Source organism: Oryzias latipes, chromosome 2, assembly GCF_053564925.1.
Source record: "Oryzias latipes strain Hd-rR chromosome 2, Olatipes_Hd-rR_3.1".
Lineage (NCBI taxonomy): Eukaryota > Metazoa > Chordata > Actinopteri > Beloniformes > Adrianichthyidae > Oryzias > Oryzias latipes.
The window spans coordinates 20,978,182-20,995,741 of NC_136238.1; the positions used below are offsets into that span (position 1 = coordinate 20,978,182).

Here is a 17,560-nt window from a genome sequence, read left to right on the forward strand (position 1 = left end):
ATACCAGTCATCTCAAAAATATATAAGAATTAAAAGGTGACAGAAAACCGGTATTACTCAAAAATATTTAAACTGGTTTGCTTCATGAAGGCGCTGCAAACCAGCACAAGCTAAACTGTCTCCTTAAACATACTAAACAAAATTAAATTAAATAATTACATAAATTATAAATAAAGAGCGATTAAAAGAACAGAAAAAAACTAACAGGTATAATATAAAGACAGACAGAAGTTCCTACCAACATCAGAGAGGTCTGCAGGACGCAGCATCCTTCAAGTTCTGAATGAAAGAAAACCTTCTAGTAGGAGACCCTGGAAGACACCACTGCTAACACAAAAGAAGAATATCCAGCTGGGTGATGTTGTTCTCCAACTGCAGCTGGACCTGGATGTTGTCACAGACCATGTGGCCTAATGGACAAGGCGTCTGACTTCGGATCAGAAAAGTGAGGGTTCAAGTCCCTTCATGGTTGGAGACAGTAGGTGTAAAAACAGTGAGAAATCAGTCAGCACATTTTCTCTGTTTGATTCCCTATGATTTGACATCTAGATCATAATCTGAATAACAGACAGAATCTCATCAGCAGGAAACCTTTCTTTCTAAATAAATAGAAAACATACAGTTTTTGAAATGTTATTTCATTCAGAACTTGAAGGTTGCTGTGAATTGAACCTGTTATTTCCTGTGTCTGCAGATCAGCTTAATTCTTTTTTGGTGATTATTCTGTCATTTGTTGTCATTTTCCATTACTTTGCTCTTCTATCCACAGAGGCTCTATACATGAGATGTGATGGACACAGGAACATGAAGATCTCTGAAGGGGGATTTGGAGCCATGTCAGTTGAAAGTCTTCAGCAACAGCCCTAAAACATCCCAGCTTTAGAGAAGATCTGCATGGAGAAATGGACCAAACAGCCGTTTGTAAAAACCTGCTGAGGACCTCTGTTGGCAGGAACAAGCTGCCATGGTTCTGCATTCTCCAACCGTTCCACACATGGTTTTCTGCCGCACCAGCACCTCTCTCCAAAACCAGTCTAGTCCTTTTCTAATGAATTCAATTCAAGTTTATGTCTATAGCCCAAATTCACAACAAAAGTCTTCTCAATGGGCTTCGTACCAGTACTTGTAAAGTAAACATACAATCAAAAAGGATCATAAATGCATTGAATTTCATTAGGATAACACTAAACTTGAACTAAACAGACTAAACTAAACTGGGCATTGTTGTAATACTGTTATTGTGTCAGTTGTACTGTTGTTGTTTTTTCCTACAAAGAGTTAATAAAACAACGGGAAGACTCGTGTCTAAAACACAAGAGGTTTTGGGCCCAGAAAACGCTGAAAAAGCTGTCTTTTCACGGTACTTTGTGGGTTAAACAGAGTTGTGAGTTTTTTCATTTTCTCACAATAGAGAGGATAAGCTGTTTATAGACAAGCTGAGCGGAACGGACTATTGGGCAACATGGAAGTTTCAAATGGAGCTCTTGCTAAAGGCTAAAGGACTATGGGGCATGCTAACGTAGCCGGACGTGTTAGCCGTAGATGCTAACGCTCAAGCACAAGTGGAGTTTACCAGACGGAGAGAGAAAGCATTGTCCACGTTAGTGCTGAACGTGAGTACACCCCAGCTTTACCTGATAACAAGCTGCCAGACTCCCAAGGAAGCGTGGACTACGCTTAAAGGCCATTTTGAGAGAGATACATTGGCAAACAAAGTGTTACTTAAGAAAAAAGATTTCGATGTGATATCAAGTATAGATGTCAATAAGTGAGAATCTTAAGCAAATAAAGGAACTGACTAATCAGCGTTAACTTGTGTTGAGAGGACGGCGCTAAACAAGTGCTTAAAGGTGTTCCCCAGTCCATTTTGGTGTTCTGTCTGAATTTTTTGTCGGGTTGGACTTTTCTTCTTTGATTGTTTCTGTTGTTTAGTGCAAACCCAAACAATAAAAGCGATCCCATTCTGTCCAGAGGTTGACCAATAGATCTGCTAATCTTGAGTATTTAAACGTCTATCAGTCTCCGTCTTTTTTCTTCATCCAGTCAGTCGATAGTAGATCATTTTAAAACTCTGTTATTTCAGCTCAGACGCAGCTGTGCCTCAACGTCTTTCCATCTTTGTCCACCCACAAGAAACACATGCTAATAACTTCTTGGACTTTGTGTATTAAGCAATTTGACTCCAATGTTTTTGCTCTTATCAACCACCTTGACTACTAATAACAATCATGGGCCCTAAAAACAGCAAACATTTGATTTGATCAAATCAAATATTGCAGAAATTTCTGATTCTTAACCAAGTTGAAGTTTTTCCTCCTGCTCTTCCTTTTGCTAGAATATTCTTATGGATTTGGTCATTGAGTATTTGGACCATTTGACTTTCCTGCCAGAGTAAAAGCTCAAATGATGAGAAAACAATCATTTCTTTGACAAATCAACTTGCAAACAGTAGAATCTGATGATAGAAGTCTGTGTATCTGTTGCAGTGATCTGGATTTTCAAAGTCCTGATCCACACGGTGGAGGAAGACCAGCAGATGATTCTAAAAGATTTGATCCCTTTCAAAACAAAAGCTGTTTTATTTACCGAAGAATGGCAGCAGGGAGCAGCCACACTCCATAGACAGCTGCTGCTCCAATGACATCATCTACAGATCACCATGACCACTCAAATCAATGGTAGAAATAACAAATCCAGATGCTGAGAGTAACTCAACAACCATGAAGGGACTTGAACCCTCAATCTTCTGATCCGAAGTCAGACGCCTTGTCCATTAGGCCACATGGTCTGTGACAACATCCAGGTCCAGCTGCAGTTGGAGAACAACATCATCAAGCTGGATATTCTTCTTTTGTGTTAGCAGTGGTGTCTTCCAGGGTCTCCTACTAGAAGGTTTTCTTTCATTCAGAACTTGAAGGATGCTGTGAATTGAACCTGTTATTTCCTGTGTCTGCAGATCAGCTTAATTCTTTTTTGGTGATTATTCTGTCATTTGTTGTCATTTTCCATTACTTTGCTCTTCTATCCACAGAGGCTCTATACATGAGATGTGATGGACACAGGAACATGAAGATCTCTGAAGGGGGATTTGGAGCCATGTCAGTTGAAAGTCTTCAGCAACAGCCCTAAAACATCCCAGCTTTAGAGAAGATCTGCATGGAGAAATGGACCAAACAGCCGTTCGTAAAAACCTGCTGAGGACCTCTGTTGGCAGGAACAAGCTGCCATGGTTCTGCATTCTCCAACCGTTCCACACATGGTTTTCTGCCGCACCAGCACCTCTCTCCAAAACCAGTCTAGTCCTTTTCTAATGAATTCAATTCAAGTTTATGTCTATAGCCCAAATTCACAACAAAAGTCTTCTCAATGGGCTTCGTACCAGTAATTGTAAAGTAAACATACAATCAAAAAGGATCATAAATGCATTGAATTTCATTAGGATAACACTAAACTTGAACTAAACAGACTAAACTAAACTGGGCATTGTTGTAATGCTGTTATTGTGTCAGTTGTACTGTTGTTGTTTTTTCCTACAAAGAGTTAATAAAACAACGGGAAGACTCGTGTCTAAAACACAAGAGGTTTTGGGCCCAGAGAACGCTGAAAAAGCTGTCTTTTCACAGTACTTTGTGGGTTAAACAGAGTTGTGAGGTTTTTCATTTTCTCACAATAGAGAGGATAAGCTGTTTATAGACAAGCTGAGCGCAACGGACTATTGGGCAACATGGAAATTTCAAATGGAGCTCTTGCTAAAGGCTAAAGGACTATGGGGCATGCTAAAATAGCCGGACGTGTTAGCCGTAGATGCTAACGCTCAAGCACAAGCGGAGTTTACCAGACGGAGAGAGAAAGCATTCTCCACGTTAGTGCTGAACGTGAGAACACCCCAGCTTTACCTGATAACAAGCTGCCAGACTCCCAAGGAAGCATGGACTACGCTTAAAGGCCATTTTGAGAGAGATACATTGGCAAACAAAGTGTTACTTAAGAAAAAAGATTTCGATGTGATATCAAGTATAGATGTCAATAAGTGAGAATCTTAAGCAAATAAAGGAACTGACTAATCAGCGTTAACTTGTGTTGAGAGGACGGCGCTAAACAAGTGCTTAAAGGTGTTCCCCAGTCCATTTTGGTGTTCTGTCTGAATTTTTTGTCGGGTTGGACTTTTCTTCTTTGATTGTTTCTGTTGTTTAGTGCAAACCCAAACAATAAAAGCGATCCCATTCTGCCCAGAGGTTGACCAATAGATCTGCTAATCTTGAGTATTTAAACGTCTATCAGTCTCCTCTGTTTTTCTTCATCCAGTCAGTCGATAGTAGATCATTTTAAAACTCTGTTATTTCAGCTCAGACGCAGCTGTGCCTCAACGTCTTTCCATCTTTGTCCACCCACAAGAAACACATGCTTATAACTTCTTGGACTTTGTGTATTAAGCAATTTGACTCCAATGTTTTTACTATTATCCACCACCTTGACTACTAATAACAATCATGGGCCCTAAAAACAGCAAACATTTGATTTGATCAAATCAAATATTGCAGAAATTTCTGATTCTTAACCAAGTTGAAGTTTTTCCTCCTGCTCTTCCTTTTGCTAGAATATTCTTATGGATTTGGTCATTGAGTATTTGGACCATTTGACTTTCCTGCCAGAGTAAAAGCTCAAATGATGAGAAAACAATCATTTCTTTGACAAATCAACTTGCAAACAGTAGAATCTGATGATAGAAGTCTGTATTTTTCTGTTGCAGTGATCTGGATTTTCAAAGTCCTGATCCACACGGTGGAGGAAGACCAGCAGATCATTCTAAAAGATTTGATCCCTTTCAAAACAAAAGCTGTTTTATTTAACCGAAGAATGGCAGCAGGGAGCAGCAACACTCCATAGACAGCTGCTGCTCCAATGACATCATCTACAGATCACCATGACCACTCAAATCAATGGTAGAAATAACAAATTCAGATGCTGAGAGTAACTCAACAACCATGAAGGGACTCGAACCCTCAATCTTCTGATCCGAGGTCAGACGCCTTGTCCATTAGGCCACATGGTCTGTGACAACATCCAGGTCCAGCTGCAGTTGGAGAACAACACCATCCAGCTGGATATTCTTCTTTTGTGTTAGCAGTGGTGTCTTCCAGGGTCTCCTACTAGAAGGTTTTCTTTCATTCGGAACTTGAAAGATGCTGTGAATTGAACCTGTTATTTCCTGTGTCTGCAGATCAGCTTAATTCTTTTTTGGTGATTATTCTGTCATTTGTTGTCATTTTCCATTACTTTGCTCTTCTATCCACAGAGGCTCTATACATGAGATGTGATGGACACAGGAACATGAAGATCTCTGAAGGGGGATTTGGAGCCATGTCAGTTGAAAGTCTTCAGCAACAGCCCTAAAACATCCCAGCTTTAGAGGAGATCTGCATGGAGAAATGGACCAAACAGCCGTTTGTAAAAACCGGCTGAGGACCTTTGTTGGCAGGAACAAGCTGCCATGGTTCTGCATTCTCCAACCGTTCCACACATGGTTTTCTGCCACACCAGCACCTCTCTCCAAAACCAGTCTAGTCCTTTTCTAATGAATTCAATTCAAGTTTATGTCTATAGCCCAAATTCACAACAAAAGTCTTCTCAATGGGCTTCGTACCAGTAATTGTAAAGTAAACATACAATCAAAAAGGATCATAAATGCATTGAATTTCATTAGGATAACACTAAACTTGAACTAAACAGACTAAACTAAACTGGGCATTGTTGTAATGCTGTTATTGTGTCAGTTGTACTGTTGTTGTTTTTTCCTACAAAGAGTTAATAAAACAACGGGAAGACTCGTGTCTAAAACACAAGAGGTTTTGGGCCCAGAGAACGCTGAAAAAGCTGTCTTTTCACAGTACTTTGTGGGTTAAACAGAGTTGTGAGGTTTTTCATTTTCTCACAATAGAGAGGATAAGCTGTTTATAGACAAGCTGAGCGCAACGGACTATTGGGCAACATGGAAATTTCAAATGGAGCTCTTGCTAAAGGCTAAAGGACTATGGGGCATGCTAAAATAGCCGGACGTGTTAGCCGTAGATGCTAACGCTCAAGCACAAGCGGAGTTTACCAGACGGAGAGAGAAAGCATTCTCCACGTTAGTGCTGAACGTGAGAACACCCCAGCTTTACCTGATAACAAGCTGCCAGACTCCCAAGGAAGCATGGACTACGCTTAAAGGCCATTTTGAGAGAGATACATTGGCAAACAAAGTGTTACTTAAGAAAAAAGATTTCGATGTGATATCAAGTATAGATGTCAATAAGTGAGAATCTTAAGCAAATAAAGGAACTGACTAATCAGCGTTAACTTGTGTTGAGAGGACGGCGCTAAACAAGTGCTTAAAGGTGTTCCCCAGTCCATTTTGGTGTTCTGTCTGAATTTTTTGTCGGGTTGGACTTTTCTTCTTTGATTGTTTCTGTTGTTTAGTGCAAACCCAAACAATAAAAGCGATCCCATTCTGCCCAGAGGTTGACCAATAGATCTGCTAATCTTGAGTATTTAAACGTCTATCAGTCTCCTCTGTTTTTCTTCATCCAGTCAGTCGATAGTAGATCATTTTAAAACTCTGTTATTTCAGCTCAGACGCAGCTGTGCCTCAACGTCTTTCCATCTTTGTCCACCCACAAGAAACACATGCTTATAACTTCTTGGACTTTGTGTATTAAGCAATTTGACTCCAATGTTTTTACTATTATCCACCACCTTGACTACTAATAACAATCATGGGCCCTAAAAACAGCAAACATTTGATTTGATCAAATATTGCAGAAATTTCTGATTCTTAACCAAGTTGAAGTTTTTCCTCCTGCTCTTCCTTTTGCTAGAATATTCTTATGGATTTGGTCATTGAGTATTTGGACCATTTGACTTTCCTGCCAGAGTAAAAGCTCAAATAATGAGAAAACAATCATTTCTTTGACAAATCAACTTGCAAACAGTAGAATCTGATGATAGAAGTCTGTATTTTTCTGTTGCAGTGATCTGGATTTTCAAAGTCCTGATCCACACGGTGGAGGAAGGCAAGCAGATGATTCTAAAAGATTTGATCCCTTTCAAAACAAAAGCTGTTTTATTTACCGAAGAATGGCATCAGGGAGCAGCCACACTCCATAGACAGCTGCTGCTCCAATGACATCATCTACAGATCACCATGACCACTCAAATCAATGGTAGAAATAACAAATCCAGATGCTGAGAGTAACTCAACAACCATGAAGGGACTTGAACCCTCAATCTTCTGATCCGAAGTCAGACGCCTTGTCCATTAGGCCACATGGTCTGTGACAACATCCAGGTCCAGCTGCAGTTGGAGAACAACACCATCCAGCTGGATATTCTTCTTTTGTGTTAGCAGTGGTGTCTTCCAGGGTCTCCTACTAGAAGGTTTTCTTTCATTCGGAACTTGAAAGATGCTGTGAATTGAACCTGTTATTTCCTGTGTCTGCAGATCAGCTTAATTCTTTTTTGGTGATTATTCTGTCATTTGTTGTCATTTTCCATTACTTTGCTCTTCTATCCACAGAGGCTCTATACATGAGATGTGATGGACACAGGAACATGAAGATCTCTGAAGGGGGATTTGGAGCCATGTCAGTTGAAAGTCTTCAGCAACAGCCCTAAAACATCCCAGCTTTAGAGAAGATCTGCATGGAGAAATGGACCAAACAGCCGTTCGTAAAAACCTGCTGAGGACCTCTGTTGGCAGGAACAAGCTGCCATGGTTCTGCATTCTCCAACCGTTCCACACATGGTTTTCTGCCGCACCAGCACCTCTCTCCAAAACCAGTCTAGTCCTTTTCTAATGAATTCAATTCAAGTTTATGTCTATAGCCCAAATTCACAACAAAAGTCTTCTCAATGGGCTTCCTACCAGTAATTGTAAAGTAAACATACAATCAAAAAGGATCATAAATGCATTGAATTTCATTAGGATAACACTAAACTTGAACTACACAGACTAAACTAAACTGGGCATTGTTGTAATGCTGTTATTGTGTCAGTTGTACTGTTGTTTTTTCCTACAAAGAGTTAATAAAACAACGGGAAGACTCGTGTCGAAAACACAAGAGGTTTTGGGCCCAGAGAACGCTGAAAAAGCTCTCTTTTCACGGTACTTTGTGGGTTAAACAGAGTTGTGAGTTTTTTCATTTTCTCACAATAGAGAGGATAAGCTGTTTATAGACAAGCTGAGCGGAACGGACTATTGGGCAACATGGAAATTTCAAATGGAGCTCTTGCTAAAGGCTAAAGGACTATGGGGCATGCTAACATAGCCGGACGTGTTAGCCGTAGATGCTAACGCTCAAGCAAAAGCGGAGTTTACCAGACGGAGAGAGAAAGCATTCTCCACGTTAGTGCTGAACGTGAGTACACCCCAGCTTTACCTGATAACAAGCTGCCAGACTCCCAAGGAAGCATGGACTACGCTTAAAGGCCATTTTGAGAGAGATACATTGGCAAACAAAGTGTTACTTAAGAAAAAAGATTTCGATGTGATATCAAGTATAGATATCAATAAGTGAGAATCTTAAGCAAATAAAGGAACTGACTAATCAGCGTTAACTTGTGTTGAGAGGACGGCGCTAAACAAGTGCTTAAAGGTGTTCCCCAGTCCATTTTGGTGTTCTGTCTGAATTTTTTGTCGGGTTGGACTTTTCTTCTTTGATTGTTTCTGTTGTTTAGTGCAAACCCAAACTATAAAAGCGATCCCATTCTGTCCAGAGGTTGACCAATAGATCTGCTAATCTTGAGTATTTAAACGTCTATCAGTCTCCGCCTTTTTTCTTCATCCAGTCAGTCGATAGTAGATCATTTTAAAACTCTGTTATTTCAGCTCAGACGCAGCTGTGCCTCAACGTCTTTCCATCTTTGTCCACCCACAAGAAACACATGCTAATAACTTCTTGGACTTTGTGTATTAAGCAATTTGACTCCAATGTTTTTACTATTATCCACCACCTTGACTACTAATAACAATCATGGGCCCTAAAAACAGCAAACATTTGATTTGATCAAATCAAATATTGCAGAAATTTCTGATTCTTAACCAAGTTGAAGTTTTTCCTCCTGCTCTTCCTTTTGCTAGAATATTCTTATGGATTTGGTCATTGAGTATTTGGACCATTTGACTTTCCTGCCAGAGTAAAAGCTCAAATGATGAGAAAACAATCATTTCTTTGACAAATCAACTTGCAAACAGTAGAATCTGATGATAGAAGTCTGTATTTTTCTGTTGCAGTGATCTGGATTTTCAAAGTCCTGATCCACACGGTGGAGGAAGACAAGCAGATGATTCTAAAAGATTTGATCCCTTTGAAAACAAAAGCTGTTTTATTCACCGAAGATTGGCAGCAGGGAGCAGCCACACTCCATAGACAGCTGCTGCTCCAATGACATCATCTACAGATCACCATGACCACTCAAATCAATGGTAGAAATAACGAATCCAGATGCTGAGAGTAACTCAACAACCATGAAGGGACTCGAACCCTCAATCTTCTGATCCGAAGTCAGACGCCTTGTCCATTAGGCCACATGGTCTGTGACAACATCCAAGTCCAGCTGCAGTTGGAGAACAACATCATCCAGCTGGATATTCTTCTTTTGTGTTAGCAGTGGTGTCTTCCAGGGTCTCCTACTAGAAGGTTTTCTTTCATTTGGAACTTGAAAGATGCTGTGAATTGAACCTGTTATTTCCTGTGTCTGCAGATCAGCTTAATTCTTTTTTGGTGATTATTCTGTCATTTGTTGTCATTTTCCATTACTTTGCTCTTCTATCCACAGAGGCTCTATACATGAGATGTGATGGACACAGGAACATGAAGATCTCTGAAGGGGGATTTGGAGCCATGTCAGTTGAAAGTCTTCAGCAACAGCCCTAAAACATCCCAGCTTTAGAGAAGATCTGCATGGAGAAATGGACCAAACAGCCGTTCGTAAAAACCTGCTGAGGACCTCTTTTGGCAGGAACAAGCTGCCATGGTTCTGCATTCTCCAACCGTTCCACACATGGTTTTCTGCCGCACCAGCACCTCTCTCCAAAACCAGTCTAGTCCTTTTCTAATGAATTCAATTCAAGTTTATGTCTATAGCCCAAATTCACAACAAAAGTCTTCTCAATGGGCTTCGTACCAGTAATTGTAAAGTAAACATACAATCAAAAAGGATCATAAATGCATTGAATTTCATTAGGATAACACTAAACTTGAACTAAACAGACTAAACTAAACTGGGCATTGTTGTAATGCTGTTATTGTGTCAGTTGTACTGTTGTTGTTTTTTCCTACAAAGAGTTAATAAAACAACGGGAAGACTCGTGTCTAAAACTAAAGAGGTTTTGGGCCCAGAGAACGCTGAAAAAGCTCTCTTTTCACGGTACTTTGTGGGTTAAACAGAGTTGTGAGTTTTTTCATTTTCTCACAATAGAGAGGATAAGCTGTTTATAGACAAGCTGAGCGGAACGGACTATTGGGCAACATGGAAATTTCAAATGGAGCTCTTGCTAAAGGCTAAAGGACTATGGGGCATGCTAACATAGCCGGACGTGTTAGCCGTAGATGCTAACGCTCAAGCACAAGCGGAGTTTACCAGACGGAGAGAGAAAGCATTGTCCACGTTAGTGCTGAACGTGAGTACACCCCAGCTTTACCTGATAACAAGCTGCCAGACTCCCAAGGAATCGTGGACTACGCTTAAAGGACATTTTGAGAGAGATACATTGGCAAACAAAGTGTTACTTAAGAAAAGAAATTTCGATGTGATATCAAGTATAGATGTCAATAAGTGAGAATCTTAAGCAAATAAAGGAACTGACTAATCAGCGTTAACTTGTGTTGAGAGGTCGGCGCTAAACAAGTGCTTAAAGTGCAAACCCAAACTATAAAAGCGATCCCATTCTGCCCAGAGGTTGACCAATAGATCTACTAATCTTGAGTATTTAAACGTCTATCAGTCTCCGCCTTTTTTCTTCATCCAGTCAGTCGATAGTAGATCATTTTAAAACTCTGTTATTTCAGCTCAGACGCAGCTGTGCCTCAACGTCTTTCCATCTTTGTCCACCCACAAGAAACACATGCTAATAACTTCTTGGACTTTGTGTATTAAGCAATTTGACTCCAATGTTTTTACTATTATCCACCACCTTGACTACTAATAACAATCATGGGCCCTAAAAACAGCAAACATTTGATTTGATCAAATCAAATATTGCAGAAATTTCTGATTCTTAACCAAGTTGAAGTTTTTCCTCCTGCTCTTCCTTTTGCTAGAATATTCTTATGGATTTGGTCATTGAGTATTTGGACCATTTGACTTTCCTGCCAGAGTAAAAGCTCAAATGATGAGAAAACAATCATTTCTTTGACAAATCAACTTGCAAACAGTAGAATCTGATGATAGAAGTCTGTATTTTTCTGTTGCAGTGATCTGGATTTTCAAAGTCCTGATCCACACGGTGGAGGAAGACCAGCAGATGATTCTAAAAGATTTGATCCCTTTCAAAACAAAAGCTGTTTTATTTACCGAAGAATGGCAGCAGGGAGCAGCCACACTCCATAGACAGCTGCTGCTCCAATGACATCATCTACAGATCACCATGACCACTCAAATCAATGGTAGAAATAATGAATCCAGATGCTGAGAGTAACTCAACAACCATGAAGGGACTTGAACCCTCAATCTTCTGATCCGAAGTCAGACGCCTTGTCCATTAGGCCACATGGTCTGTGACAACATCCAGGTCCAGCTGCAGTTGGAGAACAACACCATCCAGCTGGATATTCTTCTTTTGTGTTAGCAGTGGTGTCTTCCAGGGTCTCCTACTAGAAGGTTTTCTTTCATTCGGAACTTGAAAGATGCTGTGAATTGAACCTGTTATTTCCTGTGTCTGCAGATCAGCTTAATTCTTTTTTGGTGATTATTCTGTCATTTGTTGTCATTTTCCATTACTTTGCTCTTCTATCCACAGAGGCTCTATACATGAGATGTGATGGACACAGGAACATGAAGATCTCTGAAGGGGGATTTGGAGCCATGTCAGTTGAAAGTCTTCAGCAACAGCCCTAAAACATCCCAGCTTTAGAGAAGATCTGCATGGAGAAATGGACCAAACAGCCGTTCGTAAAAACCTGCTGAGGACCTCTGTTGGCAGGAACAAGCTGCCATGGTTCTGCATTCTCCAACCGTTCCACACATGGTTTTCTGCCGCACCAGCACCTCTCTCCAAAACCAGTCTAGTCCTTTTCTAATGAAATCAATTCAAGTTTATGTTTATAGCCCAAATTCACAACAAAAGTCTTCTCAATGGGCTTCCTACCAGTAATTGTAAAGTAAACATACAATCAAAAAGGATCATAAATGCATTGAATTTCATTAGGATAACACTAAACTTGAACTAAACAGACTAAACTAAACTGGGCATTGTTGTAATGCTGTTATTGTGTCAGTTGTACTGTTGTTGTTTTTTCCTACAAAGAGTTAATAAAACAACGGGAAGACTCGTGTCTAAAACTAAAGAGGTTTTGGGCCCAGAGAACGCTGAAAAAGCTCTCTTTTCACGGTACTTTGTGGGTTAAACAGAGTTGCGAGTTTTTTCCTTTTCTCACAATAGAGAGGATAAGCTGTTTATAGACAAGCTGAGCGGAACGGACTATTGGGCAACATGGAAGTTTCAAATGGAGCTCTTGCTAAAGGCTAAAGGACTATGGGGCATGCTAACATAGCCGGACGTGTTAGCCGTAGATGCTAACGCTCAAGCACAAGCGGAGTTTACCAGACGGAGAGAGAAAGCATTCTCCACGTTAATGCTGAACGTGAGTACACCCCAGCTTTACCTGATAACAAGCTGCCAGACTCCCAAGGAATCGTGGACTACGCTTAAAGGCCATTTTGAGAGAGATACATTGGCAAACAAAGTGTTACTTAAGAAAAAAGATTTCGATGTGATATCAAGTATAGATGTCAATAAGTGAGAATCTTAAGCAAATAAAGGAACTGACTAATCAGCGTTAACTTGTGTTGAGAGGACGGCGCCAAACAAGTGCTTAAAGGTGTTCCCCAGTCCATTTTGGTGTTCTGTCTGAATTTTTTGTCGGGTTGGACTTTTCTTCTTTGATTGTTTCTGTTGTTTAGTGCAAACCCAAACTATAAAAGCGATCCCATTCTGCCCAGAGGTTGACCAATAGATCTGCTAATCTTGAGTATTTAAACGTCTATCAGTCTCCACCTTTTTTCTTCATCCAGTCAGTCGATAGTAGATCATTTTAAAACTCTGTTATTTCAGCTCAGATGCCGCTGTGCCTCAACGTCTTTCCATCTTTGTCCACCCACAAGAAAAACATGCTAATAACTCTTGGACTTTGTGAATTAAGCAATTTGACTCCAATGTTTTTGCTATTATCCACCACCTTGACTACTAATAACAATCATGGGCCCTAAAAACAGCAAACATTTGATTTGATCAAATCAAATATTGCAGAAATTTCTGATTCTTAACCAAGTTGAAGTTTTTCCTCCTGCTCTTCCTTTTGCTAGAATATTATTATGGATTTGGTCATTGAGTATTTGGACCATTTGACTTTCCTGCCAGAGTAAAAGCTCAAATGATGAGAAAACAATCGTTTCTTTGACAAATCAACTTGCAAAAAGTAAAATCTGATGATAGAAGTCTGTATTTTTCTGTTTCAGTGATCTGGATTTTCAAAGTCCTGATCCACACGGTGGAGGAAGACCAGCAGATGATTCTAAAAGATTTGATCCCTTTCAAAACAAAAGCTGTTTTATTTGATTGAAGAATGGCAGCAGGGAGCAGCCACACTCCATAGACAGCTGCTGCTCCAATGACATCATCTACAGATCACCATGACCACTCAAATCAATGGTAGAAATAATGAATCCAGATGCTGAGAGTAACTCAACAACCATGAAGGGACTTGAACCCTCAATCTTCTGATCCGAAGTCAGACGCCTTGTCCATTAGGCCACATGGTCTGTGACAACATCCAGGTCCAGCTGCAGTTGGAGAACAACACCATCCAGCTGGATATTCTTCTTTTGTGTTAGCAGTGGTGTCTTCCAGGGTCTCCTACTAGAAGGTTTTCTTTCATTCGGAACTTGAAAGATGCTGTGAATTGAACCTGTTATTTCCTGTGTCTGCAGATCAGCTTAATTCTTTTTTGGTGATTATTCTGTCATTTGTTGTCATTTTCCATTACTTTGCTCTTCTATCCACAGAGGCTCTATACATGAGATGTGATGGACACAGGAACATGAAGATCTCTGAAGGGGGATTTGGAGCCATGTCAGTTGAAAGTCTTCAGCAACAGCCCTAAAACATCCCAGCTTTAGAGAAGATCTGCATGGAGAAATGGACCAAACAGCCGTTCGTAAAAACCTGCTGAGGACCTCTGTTGGCAGGAACAAGCTGCCATGGTTCTGCATTCTCCAACCGTTCCACACATGGTTTTCTGCCGCACCAGCACCTCTCTCCAAAACCAGTGTAGTCCTTTTCTAATGAATTCAATTCAAGTTTATGTCTATAGCCCAAATTCACAACAAAAGTCTTCTCAATGGGCTTCGTACCAGTAATTGTAAAGTAAACATACAATCAAAAAGGATCATAAATGCATTGAATTTCATTAGGATAACACTAAACTTGAACTAAACAGACTAAACTAAACTGGGCATTGTTGTAATGCTGTTATTGTGTCAGTTGTACTGTTGTTGTTTTTTCCTACAAAGAGTTAATAAAACAACGGGAAGACTCGTGTCTAAAACTAAAGAGGTTTTGGGCCCAGAGAACGCTGAAAAAGCTCTCTTTTCACGGTACTTTGTGGGTTAAACAGAGTTGCGAGTTTTTTCCTTTTCTCACAATAGAGAGGATAAGCTGTTTATAGACAAGCTGAGCGGAACGGACTATTGGGCAACATGGAAGTTTCAAATGGAGCTCTTGCTAAAGGCTAAAGGACTATGGGGCATGCTAACATAGCCGGACGTGTTAGCCGTAGATGCTAACGCTCAAGCACAAGCGGAGTTTACCAGACGGAGAGAGAAAGCATTCTCCACGTTAATGCTGAACGTGAGTACACCCCAGCTTTACCTGATAACAAGCTGCCAGACTCCCAAGGAATCGTGGACTACGCTTAAAGGCCATTTTGAGAGAGATACATTGGCAAACAAAGTGTTACTTAAGAAAAAAGATTTCGATGTGATATCAAGTATAGATGTCAATAAGTGAGAATCTTAAGCAAATAAAGGAACTGACTAATCAGCGTTAACTTGTGTTGAGAGGACGGCGCCAAACAAGTGCTTAAAGGTGTTCCCCAGTCCATTTTGGTGTTCTGTCTGAATTTTTTGTCGGGTTGGACTTTTCTTCTTTGATTGTTTCTGTTGTTTAGTGCAAACCCAAACTATAAAAGCGATCCCATTCTGCCCAGAGGTTGACCAATAGATCTGCTAATCTTGAGTATTTAAACGTCTATCAGTCTCCACCTTTTTTCTTCATCCAGTCAGTCGATAGTAGATCATTTTAAAACTCTGTTATTTCAGCTCAGATGCCGCTGTGCCTCAACGTCTTTCCATCTTTGTCCACCCACAAGAAAAACATGCTAATAACTCTTGGACTTTGTGAATTAAGCAATTTGACTCCAATGTTTTTGCTATTATCCACCACCTTGACTACTAATAACAATCATGGGCCCTAAAAACAGCAAACATTTGATTTGATCAAATCAAATATTGCAGAAATTTCTGATTCTTAACCAAGTTGAAGTTTTTCCTCCTGCTCTTCCTTTTGCTAGAATATTATTATGGATTTGGTCATTGAGTATTTGGACCATTTGACTTTCCTGCCAGAGTAAAAGCTCAAATGATGAGAAAACAATCGTTTCTTTGACAAATCAACTTGCAAAAAGTAAAATCTGATGATAGAAGTCTGTATTTTTCTGTTTCAGTGATCTGGATTTTCAAAGTCCTGATCCACACGGTGGAGGAAGACCAGCAGATGATTCTAAAAGATTTGATCCCTTTCAAAACAAAAGCTGTTTTATTTGACCGAAGAATGGCAGCAGGGAGCAGCCACACTCCATAGACAGCTGCTGCTCCAATGACATCATCTACAGATCACCATGACCACTCAAATCAATGGTAGAAATAATGAATTCAGATGCTGAGAGTAACTCAACAACCATGAAGGGACTCGAACCCTCAATCTTCTGATCCGAAGTCAGACGCCTTGTCCATTAGGCCACATGGTCTGTGACAACATCCAGGTCCAGCTGCAGTTGGAGAACAACATCATCCAGCTGGATATTCTTCTTTTGTGTTAGCAGTGGTGTCTTCCAGGGTCTCCTACTAGAAGGTTTTCTTTCATTCAGAACTTGAAAGATGCTGTGAATTGAACCTGTTATTTCCTGTGTCTGCAGATCAGCTTAATTCTTTTTTGGTGATTATTCTGTCATTTGTTGTCATTTTCCATTACTTTGCTCTTCTATCCACAGAGGCTCTATACATGAGATGTGATGGACACAGGAACATGAAGATCTCTGAAGGGGGATTTGGAGCCATGTCAGTTGAAAGTCTTCAGCAACAGCCCTAAAACATCCCAGCTTTAGAGGAGATCTGCATGGAGAAATGGACCAAACAGCCGTTTGTAAAAACCTGCTGAGGACCTCTTTTGGCAGGAAAAAGCTGCCATGGTTCTGCATTCTCCAACCGTTCCACACATGGTTTTCTGCCGCACCAGCACCTCTCTCCAAAACCAGTCTAGTCCTTTTCTAATGAAATCAATTCAAGTTTATGTCTATAGCCCAAATTCACAACAAAAGTCTTCTCAATGGGCTTCCTACCAGTAATTGTAAAGTAAACATACAATCAAAAAGGATCATAAATGCATTGAATTTCATTAGGATAACACTAAACTTGAACTAAACAGACTAAACTAAACTGGGCATGTTTTAATACTGTTATTGTGTCAGTTGTACTGTTGTTGTTTTTTCCTACAAAGAGTTAATAAAACAACGGGAAGACTCGTGTCTAAAACACAAGAGGTTTTGGGCCCAGAGAACGCTGAAAAAGCTCTCTTTTCACGGTACTTTGTGGGTTAAACAGAGTTGTGAGTTTTTTCCTTTTCTCACAATAGAGAGGATAAGCTGTTTATAGACAAGCTGAGCGGAACGGACTATTGGGCAACATGGAAGTTTCAAATGGAGCTCTTGCTAAAGGCTAAAGGACTATGGGGCATGCTAACGTAGCCGGATGTGTTAGCCGTAGATGCTAACGCTCAAGCACAAGCGGAGTTTACCAGACGGAGAGAGAAAGCATTCTCCACGTTAGTGCTGAACGTGAGTACACCCCAGCTTTACCTGATAACAAGCTGCCAGACTCCCAAGGAATCATGGACTACGCTTAAAGGCCATTTTGAGAGAGATACATTGGCAAACAAAGTGTTACTTAAGAAAAGAAATTTCGATGTGATATCAAGTATAGATGTCAATAAGTGAGAATCTTAAGCAAATAAAGAAACTGACTAATC

At 40.3% G+C, this 17,560-nt stretch overlaps 8 non-coding genes across 8 annotated transcripts; 1 reads left to right on the plus strand and 7 right to left on the minus strand.

Moving 5' to 3' along the window:
* Positions 1-399: 399 nt before the first annotated feature.
* trnar-ucg (transfer RNA arginine (anticodon UCG)) lies at positions 400-472 on the plus strand. The gene has a single exon. It is a non-coding gene; the product is annotated as a tRNA-Arg (tRNA).
* A 2,243-nt stretch (positions 473-2,715) lies between these two features.
* On the minus strand, positions 2,716-2,788 carry trnar-ucg (transfer RNA arginine (anticodon UCG)). The gene has a single exon. It is a non-coding gene; the product is annotated as a tRNA-Arg (tRNA).
* Positions 2,789-4,980: 2,192 nt separating this feature from the next.
* trnar-ucg (transfer RNA arginine (anticodon UCG)) lies at positions 4,981-5,053 on the minus strand. Its single transcript has one exon. It is a non-coding gene; the product is annotated as a tRNA-Arg (tRNA).
* Positions 5,054-7,239: 2,186 nt separating this feature from the next.
* On the minus strand, positions 7,240-7,312 carry trnar-ucg (transfer RNA arginine (anticodon UCG)). Its single transcript has one exon. It is a non-coding gene; the product is annotated as a tRNA-Arg (tRNA).
* Positions 7,313-9,500: 2,188 nt separating this feature from the next.
* Positions 9,501-9,573, minus strand: trnar-ucg (transfer RNA arginine (anticodon UCG)). Its single transcript has one exon. It is a non-coding gene; the product is annotated as a tRNA-Arg (tRNA).
* Positions 9,574-11,682: 2,109 nt separating this feature from the next.
* Positions 11,683-11,755, minus strand: trnar-ucg (transfer RNA arginine (anticodon UCG)). Its single transcript has one exon. It is a non-coding gene; the product is annotated as a tRNA-Arg (tRNA).
* A 2,191-nt stretch (positions 11,756-13,946) lies between these two features.
* On the minus strand, positions 13,947-14,019 carry trnar-ucg (transfer RNA arginine (anticodon UCG)). Its single transcript has one exon. It is a non-coding gene; the product is annotated as a tRNA-Arg (tRNA).
* A 2,191-nt stretch (positions 14,020-16,210) lies between these two features.
* trnar-ucg (transfer RNA arginine (anticodon UCG)) lies at positions 16,211-16,283 on the minus strand. The gene has a single exon. It is a non-coding gene; the product is annotated as a tRNA-Arg (tRNA).
* Between the last annotated feature and the right edge of the window lie 1,277 nt (positions 16,284-17,560).